Genomic DNA, 15,596 nt, shown 5'->3' on the forward strand with positions numbered 1-15,596 from the left:
GGAATTATAGGACAGTGGTGAGACTCAGGCTGGGGCATTATTGGACAGCAGTGAGTGTCTGGCTGGGGCATTATTGGACAGTGGTGAGGTCACGCTGGGGCATTATTGCACAGTCGTGAGGGTCAGGCTGGGCCATTATTGGACAGCAGTGAGGGACAGGCTGGGGCGTTATTGAAGGGCAGTGAGGGTTAGGCTGGGCCATTATTGGACAGTGGTGAGGTTCAGGCTGGGGCGTTATTGGACAGTGGTGAGGTTCAGGCTGGGGCATTATTGGACAGTGGTGAGGGTCAGGCTGCGGCATCATTGGACAGTAGTGAGGTTCAGGTTGGGGGGTTTTTGGACAGCAGTGAGGAGTAGGCTGGGGCATTATTGGACAGTGGTGAGGGTCAGGCTGGGGCATTATTGGACGATGTTGAGGCTCAGGCTGGGGCATTATTGGACAATAGTGAGGTTCAGGCTTGGGCATTATTGGACAGTGGTGAGGTTTAGGCTGGGGCGTTATTGGAGAGTGGTGAGGGTTTGGCTGGGGCGTTATTCGACAGTGGTGAGGGTCAGTCTGGGGCATTATTGGACAGCAGTGAGGGTCTGGCTGGGGCGTTATTGGACAGTGGTGAGGTCACGCTGGGGCATTATTGCACAGTCGTGAGGGTCAGGCTGGGCCATTATTGGACAGCAGTGAGGGACAGGCTGGGGCATTATTGGACAGTGGTGAGGTCACGCTGGGGCATTATTGCACAGTCGTGAGGGTCAGGCTGGGCCATTATTGGACAGCAGTGAGGGACAGGCTGGGGCGTTATTGAAGGGCAGTGAGGGTTAGGCTGGGCCATTATTGGACAGTGGTGAGGTTCAGGCTGGGGCGTTATTCCATGGCAGTGAGGGTCAGGCGGGGGCATTATTGGACAGTGGTGAGGTTGAGGCTGGGGCATTATTGGACAGTGGTGAGGTTGAGGCTGGGGCATTATTGGACAGTGGTGAGGGTCAGGCTGCCGCATTATTGGACAGTAGTGAGGTTCAGGCTGTGGGGTTTTTGGACTGCAGTGAGGAGTAGGCTGGGGCATTATTGGACAGTGGTGAGGGTCAGGCTGGGGCATTATTGGACGAGGTTGAGGCTCAGGCTGGGGCATTATTGGACAATAGTGAGGTTCAGGCTTGGGCATTATTGGACAGTGGTGAGGTTTAGGCTGGAGCGTTATTGGAGAGTGGTGAGTGTTTGGCTGGGACGTTATTAGACAGTGGTGAGGGTAAGTCTGGGGCATTATTGGACAGCAGTGAGGGTCAGGCTGGGGCATTATCGGAATGTTGTGAGGGTCAGGCTGGGGCATTATTGGACAGCAATGAGGGTCAGGCTGGGGCATTATTGGACAGTGGTGAGGGTCATGCTGGGGCGTTATTGGACAGTGGTGAGGGTCAGTTTGGGGCATAATTGGACAGTGGTGAGGGTCAGGCTGGGGGGTTTTTGGACAACAGTGAGGGTCAGGCTGGGGCAATATTGGACAGTGGTGAGACCTGGCTGGGGCATTATTGGACAACAGTGAGGGTGAGGCTGGGGCATTATTGGACAGTGGTGAGGGTAAGGCTGTGGCGTTATTGGACAGCAGTGAGTGTCCGGCTGGAGCATTATTGGACAGTGGTGAGGGTAAGGCTTGGGCGTTATTGGACGGTGGTGAGGGTCAGAATGGGGCGTTATTGGGCAGCAGTGAGGGACAGGCTGGGGCGTTATTTGACAGCAGTGAGGGTCAGGCTGGGGCATTATTGGGCAGTGGTGAGAGTCAGGCTGGGCTTTATTGGATTGTAGTGAGGTTCAGGCTGGGGCGTTTTGGTCAGCAGTGAGTGTCAGGCTGGGGTATTATTGGACAGTGGTGAGGGTCAGGCTGGGGAATTATAGGACAGTGGTGAGGCTCAGGCTGGGGCATTATTGGACAGCAGTGAGTGTCTGGCTGGGGCATTATTGGACAGTGGTGAGGTCACGCTGGGGCATTATTGGACAGTCGTGAGGGTCAGGCTGGGCCATTATTGGACAGCAGTGAGGGTCAGGCTGGGGCGTTATTGGAGGGCTGTGAGGGTCAGGCGGGGGCATTATTGGACAGTGGTGAGGATCAGGCTGGTGCGTTATTGGACAGTGGTGAGGGTCATGCTGGGGCGTTATTTGACGGTGGTGAGGGTCAGGATGTGGCTTTATTGGACAGCAGTGAGGGTCAGGCTGGGGCGTTATTAGACAGTGGTAAGGGTCAGTCTGGGTCATTATGGGACGGCAGTGAGGGTCAGGCTGGGGCATTATTGGTCAGCAGTGAGGGTCAGGCTGGGGCATTATTGGACAGCAGTTAGGGTCAGGCTGGGGCGTTATTGGAGGGCAGTGAGGGTTAGGCTGTGGCATTATTGGACAGTGGTGAGGTTCAGGCTGGGGCGTTATTCGATGGCAGTGAGGGTCAGGCTGTTGTGTTATTGGACAGCAGTGAGGGTCAGGCTGGGGCGGAATTGGACAGCAGTGAGTGTCTGGCTGGGGCATTATTGGACAGTGGTGAGGTCACGCTGGGGCATTATTGGACAGTCGTGAGGGTCAGGCTGGGCCATTATTGGACAGCAGTGAGGGTCAGGCTGGGGCGTTATTGGAGGGCAGTGAGGGTCAGGCGGGGGCATTATTGGACAGTGGTGAGGGCCAGGCTGGTGCGATATTGGACAGCAGCGAGTGTCAGGCTGGGGCGTTATTGGACAGTGGTGAGCGTCAGTCTGGGGCATTATTGGACAGCAGTGATGGTCAGTCTGGGGCATTATTGGACAGCAGTGAGGGTCAGGCTGGGGCATTATTGGATAGCAGTGAGAGTCAGGCTGGGGCGTTATTGGAGGGCAGTGAGGGTTAGGCTGTGGCATTATTGGACAGTGGTGAGGTTCAGGCTGGGGCGTTCTTCGATGGCAGTGAGGGTCAGGCTGTTGTGTTATTGGACAGCAGTGAGGGTCAGGCTGGGGCGGAGTTGGACAGTGGTGAGGGTCAGGCTGGGGCATTATTGGACAGTGGTGAGGGTCAGGCTGGTGCGATATTGGACAGCAGCGAGTGTCAGGCTGAGGCGTTATTGGACAGTGGTGAGGGTCAAGCTGGGGCACTATTGGACAGTGGTGAGGGTTAGGCTGGTGCATTATTGGACAGGAGTGAGGGTCTGGCTGGTGCATTATTGGAGAGTGGTGAGGGTCTGGCTGGGGCATTAATGGACAGCAGTGAGGGTCGGGCTGGGGCATTATCGGAATGTTGTGAGGGTCAGGCGGGGGCATTATTGGACAGCAGTGATGGTCAGGCTGGGGCATTATTGGACAGCAATGAGGGTCAGGCTGGGGCATTATTGGACAGCAGTGAGAGTCAGGCTGGGCCAATATTGGAGGGTGGTGAGGGTCAGGCTGGGGCAGTATTGGACGGTGGTGAGTGTCTGTCTGGGGCATTATTGGACAATGGTGAGGGTCAGGCTGGGGCATGATAGGGCAGTGGTGAGGGTCTGGCTGGGGCAGTATTGGACGGTGGTGAGTGTCTGTCTGTGGCGTTATTGGACGGTGGTGTGGGTCCGAATGGGGCATTATTGGACAGCAGTTTGGGTCAGGCTGGGGCATTATTGGACAGTGTTGAGGTTCAGGCTGGGGCATGATTGGGCAGTGGTGAGGGTCAGGCTGGGGTATAATTGGTCAGTGGTGAGGGTCAGGCTGGGGGGTGGTTTGCACAGCAGTGAGGGTCAGGCTGGGGCGTTATTGGACGGTGGTGAGGGTCTGGATGGGGCATTATTGGACAGCAGTTTGGGTCAGGCTGCGGCTGTTTTGGACAGTGGTGAGGTTCAGGCTGGGGCATTATTGGGCAGTGGTGAGGGTCAGGCCTGGGCAGTATTGGACGGTGGTGAGTGTCTGGCTGGGGCATTATTGGACAGTGGTGAGGGTCAGGCTGGGGCGTTATTGAACGGTGTTGAGGCTCAGGCTGGGGCGTTTTTGGACAGTGGTGAGGATCAGGCTGGTGCGTTATTGGACAGTGGTGAGGGTCATGCTGGGGCGTTATTTGACGGTGGTGAGGGTCAGGATGTGGCTTTATTGGACAGCAGTGAGCGTCAGGCTGAGGCATTATTAGACAGTGGTGAGGGTCAGTCTGGGTCATTATTGGACGGCAGTGAGGGTCAGGCTGGGGCATTATTGGACAGCAGTGAAGGTCAGGCTGGGGCATTATTGGACAGCAGTAAGGGTCAGGCTGGGGCGTTATTGGAGGGCAGTGAGGGTTAGGCTGTGGCATTATTGGACAGTGGTGAGGTTCAGGCTGGGGCGTTATTCGATGGCAGTGAGGGTCAGGCTGTTGTGTTATTGGACAGCAGTGAGGGTCAGGCTGGGGCGGAGTTGGACAGCAGTGAGTGTCTGGCTGGGGCATTATTGGACAGTGGTGAGGTCACGCTGGGGCATTATTGGACAGTCGTGAGGGTCAGGCTGGGCCATTATTGGACAGCAGTGAGGGTCAGGCTGGGGCGTTTTTGGAGGGCAGTGAGGGTCAGGCGGGGGCGTTATTGGACAGCATTTTGGGTCATGCTGCGGCTTTATAGGACAGTGGTGAGGTTCAGGCTGGGGCATTATTGGGCAGTGGTGAGGGTCAGGCCTGGGCATTATTGGACGGTGGTGAGTGTCTGGCTGGGGCATTATTGGACAGTGGTGAGGGTCAGGCTGGGGCGTTATTGAACGGTGTTGAGGCTCAGGCTGGGGCGTTTTTGGACAGTGGTGAGGATCAGGCTGGTGCGTTATTGGACAGTGGTGAGGGTCATGCTGGGGCGTTATTTGACGGTGGTGAGGGTCAGGATGTGGCTTTATTGGACAGCAGTGAGGGTCAGGCTGAGGCATTATTAGACAGTGGTGAGGGTCAGTCTGGGTCATTATTGGACGGCAGTGAGGGTCAGGATGGGGCATAATTGGGCAGTGGCGATGGTCAGGCTCGGGCGTTTTTGGACGGCAGTGAGGGTCAGGCTGGGGTGTTATTGGACAGTGGTGAGTGTCAGACTGGGGCGTTATTGGACAGCAGTGATGGTCACGCTGGGGCGTTATTGGACGTTGGTGAGGGTCACGTTGTGGCGTTATTGGACAACAGTGAGTGTCAGGCTGGGGCATTATTGGAGAGTGGTGAGGGTCAGGCTGGGGCGTTATTGGACAGTGGTGAGGGTCAGGCATGGGAATTATAGGACACTGGAAAGGGTCAGGCTGGGGAATTATTGGACAGCAGTGAGGGACAGGCTGGGGCATTAATGGACAGCAGTGAGGGTCAGGCTGGGGCATTATTGGACAGTGGTGAGGGTCAGGATGGGGCATTATTGGACAGTGGTGATAGTCAGGCAGGGGCGTCATGGACGGTGGTGGGGGTCAGGCTGGGGCGTAATTGGACAGTGGTGAGGGTCAGGCTGGTGTGTTATTGGACAGCAGTGAGGGTCAGGTTGGTGCGTAGTTGGACAGTGGTGAGTGTCAGGCTGGGGCGTTATTGGACACCAGTTCCGGTCAGGCTGCGGCGTTATTGGACAGTGGTGAGGGTCAGGCTGGGGCATAATTGGACAGTGGTGAGGGTCAGGCTGGTGTGTTATTGGACAGCACTGAGGGTCAGGTTGGGGCGTAGTTGGACAGTGGTGAGTGTCAGGCTGGTGTGTTATTGGACACCACTGAGGGTCAGGCTGGGGCGTAGTTGGACAGTGGTGAGTGTCAGGCTGGTGTGTTATTGGACAGCACTGAGGGTCAGGCTGGGGCATTATTGGACAGTGGTGAGGGTAAGGCTTTAGCATTATCGCACAGCACTGAGGGTCAGGCTGGGGTGTTATTAGACAGTGGTGAGTGTCAATCTGGGGCACTATTGGACAGTGGTGAGGGTTAGGCTGGTGCATTATTGGACAGGAATGAGGGTCAGGCTGGTGCATTATTGGAGAGTGGTGAGTGTCTGGCTAGGACGTTATGAGACAGTGGTGAGGGTCAGTCTGGGGCATTATTGGACAGCAGTGAGGGTCAGGCTGGGGCATTATTGGACAGCAATGAGGGTCAGGCTGGGGCATTATTGGACAGCAGTGAGAGTCAGGTTGGGGCAGTATTGGACGGTGGTGAGTGTCTGTTTGGGGCATTATTGGATAGTGGTGAGGGTCAGGCTGGGGCGTTATTGGACAGTGGTGAGGTTCAGGCTGGGGCATGATTGGGCAGTGGTGAGGGTCAGGCTGGGGTATAATTGGTCAGTGGTGAGGGTCAGGCTGGGGGTTGGTTTGGACAGCAGTGAGGGTCAGGCTGGGGCGTTATTGGAGAGTGGTGAGGGTCAGGCTGGGGCGTTATTGGAGAGTGGTGAGGGTCAGGCTGGGGAATTATAGGACATTGGAAAGGGTCAAGCTGGGGCGTTATTCGACAGTGGTGAGGGTCAGACTGGGGCATTATTGGACATCAGTGAAGGTCACGCTGGGGCATTATTGGTCAGTGGTGAGGGTCACGCGGTGTCGTTATTGGACAACAGTGAGTGTCAGGCTGGTGCATTATTGGAGAGTGGTGAGGGTCAGGTTGCGGCGTTATTGGACAGTGGTGAGGGTCAGGCTGGGGAATTATAGGACATTGGAAAGGGTCAAGCTGGGGAATTATTGGACAGCAGTGAGTGACAGGCTGGGGCATTAATGGACAGCAGTGAGGGTCAGGATGGCGCATTATTGGACAGTGGTGATAGTCAGGCAGGGGAGTTATTGAACGGTGGTGGGGGTCAGGCTGGGGCGTAATTGGACAGTGGTGAGGGTCAGGCTGGTGTGTTATTGGACAGTGGTGAGGGTCAGGCTGTGGCATAATTGGACAGCAGTGAGGGTCAGGCTGAGGCGTTATTAGACAGTGGTGAGGGTCAGTCTGGGGCATTATTGGACGGCAGTGAGGGTCAGGCTGGGGCGTTATTGGACAGTGGTGAGGGTCAGGCTGGGGAATTATAGGACTTTGGAAAGGGTCAAGCTGGGGCATTATTGGACAGCAGTGAGCGACAGGCTGGGGCATTAATGGACAGCAGTGAGAGTCAGGCTGGGGCATTATTGGACAGTGGTGATAGTCAGGCAGGGGCGTTATTGGACGGTGCTGGGGGTCAGGCTGGGGCGTAATTGGACAGTGGTGAGGGTCAGGCTGGTGTGTTATTGGACAGCAGTGAGGGTCAGGTTGGGGCGTAGTTGGACAGTGGTGAGTGTCAGGCTGGGGCGTTATTGGACACCAGTTCCGTTCAAGCTGCGGCATTATTGGACAGTGGTGAGGGTCAGGCTGGGGAATAATTGGAAAGTGGTGAGGGTCAGGCTGGTGTGTTATTGGACAGCACTGAGGGTCAGGCTGGGGCGTAGTTGGACAGTGGTGAGTGAAAGGCTGGGGCGTTATTGGACACCAGTTAGGGTCAGGCTGAGCCAATATTGGATGGTGGTGAGGGTCAGGCTGGGGCGTTATTGGACGGTGGTGAGTGTCTGGGTGGGGCGTTATTGGACAGCAGTGAAGTTCAGGCTGGGGCGTTATTGGACAGCAGTTTGGGTCATGCTGCGTCTTTATTGGACAGTGGTGAGGTTCAGGCTGGGGCATTATTGGGCAGTGGTGAGGGTCAGGCTGGGGCATAATTGGAAAGTTGTGAGAGTCAGGCTGGGGGGTTTTTGGACAGCAGTGAGGGTCACGCTGGGGCATTATTGGACAGTGGTGAGGGTCAGGCTGGGGCGTTATTGAGCGGTGTTGAGGCTCAGGCTGGGGCGTTTTTGGACAGTGGTGAGGATCAGGCTGGTGCGTTATTGGATAGTGGTGAGGGTCATGCTGGGGCGTTATTGGACGATGATGAGGGTCAGGATGTGGCTTTATTGGACAGCAGTGAGGGTCAGGCTGAGGCGTTATTAGACAGTTGTGAGGGTCAGTCTGGGGCATTATTGGACGGCAGTGAGGGTCAGGCTGGGGCGTTATTGGACGGAAGTGAGTGTCAGGCTGGGGCATTATTGGACAGTGGTGAGGGTCAGGCATGTGAATTGTAGGACACTGGAAAGGGTCAGGCTGGGTAATTATTGGACAGCAGTGAGGGTCAGGCTGGGGCATTATTGGACAGTGGTGATAGTCAGGCTGGGGCGTTATTGGACGGTGGTGGGGGTCAGGCTGGGGCGTAATTGGACAGTGGTGAGGGTCAGGCTGGTGTGTTATTGGACAGCAGTGAGGGTCAGGTTGGGGCGTAGTTGGACAGTGGTGAGTGTCAGGCTAAGGCGTTATCTGACACCAGTTCCGGTCAGGATGCGGCGTTATTGGACAGTGGTGAGGGTCAGGCTGGGGCATAATTGGACAGTGGTGAGGGTCAGGCTGGTGTGTTATTGGACAGCAGTGAGGGTCAGGCTGGGGCATTATCGGAATGTGGTGAGGGTCAGGTTGGGGCATTATTGGACAGCAGTGATAGTCAGGCTGGGCCAATATTGGACGGTGGTGAGGGTCAGGCTGTGGCATTATTGGACAGTGGTGAGGATCAGGCTGGGGCAGTATTGGACGGTGGTGAGTGTCTGGCTGAGGCATTATTGGACAGAGGTGAGGGTCAGGCTGTGGCGTTATTGGACGGTGGTGAGGGTCTGGATGGGTCGTCATTGGACAGCAGTGAAGTTCAGGCTGGTATGTTATTGGACAGCAGTGAGGGTCAGGCAGGGGCGTAGTTGGACAGTAGTGAGGGTCAGGCTGGGGCGTTATTGGACACCAGTTAGGGTCAGGCTGCGGCGTTATTGGACAGTGGTGAGGGAGAGGCTGATGCATAATTGGACATTGGTGATGATCAGGCTGGTGTGTTATTGGACAGCAGTGAGGGTCAGGCTGGGGCATTATCGGAACGTGGTGAGAGTCAGGCGGGGGCATTATTGGACAGCAGTAAGGGTCAGGCTGGGGCATTATTGGTCAGCAGTAAGGGTCAGGCTGGGGCATTATTGGACAGCAGTGAGAGTCAGGCTGGGCCAATATTGGACGGTGGTGAGGGTCAGGCTGTGGCATTATTGGACAGTCGTGAGGATCAGGCTGGGGCAGTATTGGACGGTGGTGAGTGTCTGTCTGGGGTATTATTGGATAGTGGTGTGGGTCAGGCTGGGGCGTTATTGGACGGTAGTGAGGGTCTGGATGGGGCGTTATTTGACAGCAGTGAAGTTCAGGCTGGGGCGTTATTGGACAGCATTTTGGGTCATGCTGCGGCTTTATAGGACAGTGGTGAGGTTCAGGCTGGGGCATTATTGGGCAGTGGTGAGGGTCAGGCTGGGGCATTATTGGACAGTGGTGAGGATCAGGCTGGGGCGTTATTGAACGGTGTTGAGGCTCAGGCTGGGGCGTTATTGGACAGTGGTGAGGATCAGGCTGGTGCGTTATTGGACAGTGGTGAGGGTCATGCTGGGGCGTTATTGTACGGTGGTGAGGGTCAGGATGTGGCTTTATTGGACAGCAGTGAGGGTCAGGCTGAGGCATTATCAGACAGTGGTCAGGGTTAATCTGGGTCATTATTGGAAGGCAGTGAGGGTCAGGCTGGGGCATTATCGGACGGCAGTGAGGGTCAGGCTGGGGCGTTATTGGGCAGTGGTGAGGGTCACGCTGGGGCATAATTGGACAGTGGTGAGAGTCAGGCTGGGGGGTTTTTGGACAGCAGTGAGGGTCAGGCTGGGGCATTATTGGACGGTGGTGTGGGTCAGGTTGGGGCAGTATTGGACGGTGGTGAGTGTCTGTCTGGGGCATTATTGGACAGCGGTGAGGGTCAGGCTGGGGCGTTATTGGACAGTGGTGAGGGTCAGGCTGGGGAATTATAGGACTTTGGAAAGGGTCAAGCTGTGGAATTATTGGACAGCAGTGAGCGACAGGCTGGGGCATTAATGGACAGAAGTGAGGGTCAGGCTGGGGCATTATTGGACAGTGGTGATAGTCAGGCAGGGGCGTTATTGGACGGTTGTGGGGGTCAGGCTGGGGCGTAATTGGACAGTGGTGAGGGGCAGGCTGGTGTGTTATTGGACAGCAGTGAGGGTCAGGCTGGGGCGTTGTTGGACAGCAGTGAGTGTTAGGCTGGGGCGTTATTGCACAGTGATGAGCGTCAGGCTGGGGCGTTATTGGACAGTGGTGAGGGTAAGGCTTGGCCATTATTGGAGAGCAGTGAGGGTCCGGCTGGGGCATTATTTGACAGCACTGAGGGTCAGGCTGGGGCGTTATTGGACAGTGGTGAGTGTCACGCTGTGGCGTTATTGGACAACAGTGAGTGTCAGGCTGGGGCATTATTGGACAGTGGTGAGTGTCTGGCTGAGGCATGATTGGACAGTGGTGAGGGTCAGTCTGTGGCGTTATTGGACGGTGGTGAGGGTCTGGCTGGGGCGTTATTGGACAGAAGTGCGGTTCAGGCTGGGGCGTTATTGGACAGCAGTTTGGGTCATGCTGCGGCTTTATTGGACAGTGGTGAGGTTCAGGCTGGGGCATTATTGGGCAGTGGTGAGGGTCACGCTGGGGCATAATTGGACAGTGGTGAGAGTCAGGCTGGGGGGTTTTTGGACAGCAGTGAGGGTCAGGCTGGGGCATTATTGGACGGTGGTGTGGGTCAGGTTGGGGCAGTATTGGACGGTGGTGAGTGTCTGTCTGGGGCATTATTGGACAGTGGTGAGGGTCAGGCTGGGGCAGTATTGGACGGTAGTGAGGGTCTGGATGGGGCGTTCTTTGACAGCAGCGAAATTCAGGCTGGGGCGTTATTGGACAGCAGTGAGGGTCATGCTGCGGCTTTATTGGACAGTGGTGAGGTTCAGGTTGGGGCATTATTGGACAGTGGTGAGGTTCAGGCTGGGGCATTATTGGACAGTGGTGAGGGTCAGGCTGCCGCATAATTGGACAGTAGTGAGGTTCAGGCTGTGGGGTTTTTGGACAGCAGTGAGGAGTAGGCTGGGGCATTATTGGACAGTGGTGAGGGTCAGGCTGGGGCATTATTGGACGATGTTGAGGCTCAGGCTGGGGCATTATTGGACAATAGTGAGGTTCAGGCTTGGGCATTATTGGACAGTGGTGAGGTTTAGGCTGGAGCGTTATTGGAGAGTGGTGAGTGTTTGGCTGGGACGTTATTAGACAGTGGTGAGGGTCAGTCTGGGGCATTATCGGAATGTTGTGAGGGTCAGGCTGGGGCATTATCGGAATGTTGTGAGGGTCAGGCTGGGGCATTATTGGACAGCAATGAGGGTCAGGCTGGGGCATTATTGGACAGTGGTGAGGGTCATGCTGGGGCGTTATTGGACAGTGGTGAGGGTCAGTTTGGGGCATAATTGGACAGTGGTGAGGGTCAGGCTGGGGGGTTTTTGGACAACAGTGAGGGTCAGTCTGGGGCATTATTGGACAGTGGTGAGACCTGGCTGGGGCATTATTGGACAGCAGTGAGGGTGAGGCTGGGGCATTATTGGACAGTGGTGAGGGTAAGGCTGTGGCGTTATTGGACAGCAGTGAGTGTCCGGCTGGAGCATTATTGGACAGTGGTGAGGGTAAGGCTTGGGCGTTATTGGACGGTGGTGAGGGTCAGAATGGGGCGTTATTGGGCAGCAGTGAGGGACAGGCTGGGGCGTTATTTGACAGGAGTGAGGGTCAGGCTGGGGCATTATTGGGCAGTGGTGAGAGTCAGGCTGGGCGTTATTGGATTGTAGTGAGGTTCAGGCTGGGGCGTTTTGGTCAGCAGTGAGTGTCAGGCCGGGGTATTATTGGACAGTGGTGAGGGTCAGGCTGGGGAATTATAGGACAGTGGTGAGGCTCAGGCTGGGGCATTATTGGACAGCAGTGAGTGTCTGGCTGGGGCATTATTGGACAGTGGTGAGGTCACGCTGGGGCATTATTGGACAGTCGTGAGGGTCAGGCTGGGCCATTATTGGACAGCAGTGAGGGTCAGGCTGGGGCGTTATTGGAGGGCTGTGAGGGTCAGGCGGGGGCATTATTGGACAGTGGTGAGGATCAGGCTGGTGCGTTATTGGACAGTGTTGAGGGTCATGCTGGGGCGTTATTTGACGGTGGTGAGGATCAGGATGTGGCTTTATTGGACAGCAGTGAGGGTCAGGCTGGGGCGTTATTAGACAGTGGTAAGGGTCAGTCTGGGTCATTATTGGACGGCAGTGAGGGTCAGGCTGGGGCATTATTGGACAGCAGTGAGGGTCAGGCTGGGGCATTATTGGACAGCAGTGAGGGTCAGGCTGGGGCGTTATTGGAGGGCAGTGAGGGTTAGGCTGTGGCATTATTGGACAGTGGTGAGGTTCAGGCTGGGGCGTTATTCGATGGCAGTGAGGGTCAGGCTGTTGTGTTATTGGACAGCAGTGAGTGTCAGGCTGGGGCGGAGTTGGACAGCAGTGAGTGTCTGGCTGGGGCGTTATTGGACAGTGGTGAGGGTCAGTCTGGGGCATTATTGGACAGCAGTGATGGTCAGTCTGGGGCATAATTGGACAGCAGTGAGGGTCAGGCTGGGGCATTATTGGACAGCAGTGAGGGTCAGGCTGGGGCGTTATTGGAGGGCAGTGAGGGTTAGGCTGTGGCATTATTGGACAGTGGTGAGGTTCAGGCTGGGGCGTTATTCGATGGCAGTGAGGGTTAGGCTGTTGTGTTATTGGACAGCAGTGAGGGTCAGGCTGGGGCGGAGTTGGACAGTGGTGAGGGTCAGGCTGGGGCATTATTGGACAGTGGTGAGGGTCAGGCTGGTGCGATATTGGACAGCAGCGAGTGTCAGGCTGGGGCATTATCGGAACATGGTGAGGGTCAGGCTGGGGCGTTATTGGACAGTGGTGAGGGTCAAGCTGGGGCACTATTGGACAGTGGTGAGGGTTAGGCTGGTGCATTATTGGACAGGAGTGAGGGTCTGGCTGGTGCATTATTGGAGAGTGGTGAGGGTCTGGCTGGGGCGTTATGAGACAGTGGTGCGGGTCAGTCTGGGGCATTATTGGACAGCAGTGAGGGTCAGGCTGGGGCATTATCGGAATGTTGTGAGGGTCAGGCGGGGGCATTATTGGACAGCAGTGATGGTCAGGCTGGGGCATTATTGGACAGCAATGAGGGTCAGGCTGGGGCATTATTGGACAGCAGTGAGAGTCAGGCTGGGCCAATATTGGAGGGTGGTGAGGGTCAGGCTGGGGCAGTATTGGACGGTGGTGAGTGTCTGTCTGGGGCATTATTGGACAGTGGTGAGGGTCAGGCTGGGGCATGATTGGGCAGTGGTGAGGGTCTGGCTGGGGCAGTATTGGACGGTGGTGCGTGTCTGTCTGGGGCGTTATTGGACGGTGGTGAGGGTCCGAATGGGGCATTATTGGACAGCAGTTTGGGTCAGGCTGGGGCATTATTGGACAGTGGTGAGGTTCAGGCTGGGGCATGATTGGGCAGTGGTGAGGGTCAGGCTGGGGTATAATTGGTCAGTGGTGAGGGTCAGGCTGGGGGGTGGTTTGCACAGCAGTGAGGGTCAGGCTGGGGCGTTATTGGACGGTGGTGAGGGTCTGGATGGGGCATTATTGGACAGCAGTTTGGGTCAGGCTGCGGCTGTTTTGGACAGTGGTGAGGTTCAGGCTGGGGCATTATTGGGCAGTGGTGAGGGTCAGGCCTGGGCAGTATTGGACGGTGGTGAGTGTCTGGCTGGGGAATTATTGGACAGTGGTGAGGGTCAGGCTGGGGCGTTATTGAACGGTGTTGAGGCTCAGGCTGGGGCGTTTTTGGACAGTGGTGAGGATCAGGCTGGTGCGTTATTGGACAGTGGTGAGGGTCATGCTGGGGCGTTATTTGACGGTGGTGAGGGTCAGGATGTGGCTTTATTGGACAGCAGTGAGGGTCAGGCTGGGGCGTAGTTGGACAGTAGTGAGGGTCAGGCTGGGGCGTTATTGGACACCAGTTAGGGTCAGGCTGTGGCGTTATTGGACAGTGGTGAGGGAGAGGCTGATGCATAATTGGACATTGGTGATGATCAGGCTGGTGTGTTATTGGACAGCAGTGAGGGTCAGGCTGGGGCATTATCGGAACGTGGTGAGGGTCAGGCGGGGGCATTATTGGACAGCAGTAAGGGTCAGGCTGGTGCATTATTGGTCAGCAGTAAGGGTCAGGCTGGGGCATTATTGGACAGCAGTGAGAGTCAGGCTGGGCCAATATTGGACGGTGGTGAGGGTCAGGCTGTGGCATTATTGGACAGTCGTGAGGATCAGGCTGGGGCAGTATTGGACGGTGGTGAGTGTCTGTCTGGGGTATTATTGGATAGTGGTGTGGGTCAGGCTGGGGCGTTATTGGACGGTAGTGAGGGTCTGGATGGGGCGTTATTTGACAGCAGTGAAGTTCAGGCTGGGGCGTTATTGGACAGCATTTTGGGTCATGCTGCGGCTTTATAGGACAGTGGTGAGGTTCAGGCTGGGGCATTATTGGGCAGTGGTGAGGGTCAGGCTGGGGCATTATTGGACAGCAGTGAGGGTCAGGCTGGGGCGTTATTGGAGGGCAGTGAGGGTTAGGCTGTGGCATTATTGGACAGTGGTGAGGTTCAGGCTGGGGCGTTATTCGATGGCAGTGAGGGTCAGGCTGTTGTGTTATTGGACAGCAGTGAGGGTCAGGCTGGGGCGGAGTTGGACAGTGGTGAGGGTCAGGCTGGGGCATTATTGGACAGCAATGAGGGTCAGGCTGGTGCGATATTGGACAGCGGTGAGAGTCAGGCTGGGCCAATATTGGAGGGTGGTGAGGGTCAGGCTGGGGCAGTATTGGACGGTGGTGAGTGTCTGTCTGGGGCATTATTGGACAGTGGTGAGGGTCAGGCTGGGGCATGATTGGGCAGTGGTGAGGGTCTGGCTGGGGCAGTATTGGGCGGTGGTGAGTGTCTGTCTGGGGCGTTATTGGACGGTGGTGAGGGTCCGAATGGGGCATTATTGGACAGCAGTTTGGGTCAGGCTGGGGCATTATTGGACAGTGGTGAGGTTCAGGCTGGGGCATGATTGGGCAGTGGTGAGGGTCAGGCTGGGGGGTGGTTTGCACAGCAGTGAGGGTCAGGCTGGGGCGTTATTTGACGGTGGTGAGGGTCTGGATGGGGCATTATTGGACAGCAGTTTGGGTCAGGCTGCGGCTGTTTTGGACAGTGGTGAGGTTCAGGCTGGGGCATTATTGGGCAGTGGTGAGGGTCAGGCCTGGGCATTATTGGACGGTGGTGAGTGTCTGGCTGGGGCATTATTGGACAGTGGTGAGGGTCAGGCTGGGGCGTTATTGAACGGTGTTGAGGCTCAGGCTGGGGCGTTTTTGGACAGTGGTGAGGATCAGGCTGGTGCGTTATTGGACAGTGGTGAGGGTCATGCTGGGGCGTTATTTGACGGTGGTGAGGGTCAGGATGTGGCTTTATTGGACAGCAGTGAGGGTCAGGCTGAGGCATTATTAGACAGTGGTGAGGGTCAGTCTGGGTCATTATTGGACGGCAGTGAGGGTCAGGCTGGGGCATTATTGGACGGCAGTGAGGGTCAGGATGGGGCATAATTGGGCAGTGGCGATGGTCAGGCTCGGGCGTTTTTGGACGGCAGTGAGGGTCAGGCTGGGGTGTTATTGGACAGTGGTGAGTGTCAGACTGGGGCGTTATTGGACAGCAGTGATGGTCACGCTGGGGCGTTATTGGACGTTGGTGAGGGTCACGT

Source organism: Chiloscyllium punctatum, chromosome 16 (assembly GCF_047496795.1).
Source record: "Chiloscyllium punctatum isolate Juve2018m chromosome 16, sChiPun1.3, whole genome shotgun sequence".
NCBI classification, from domain to species: Eukaryota; Metazoa; Chordata; class Chondrichthyes; order Orectolobiformes; family Hemiscylliidae; genus Chiloscyllium; species Chiloscyllium punctatum.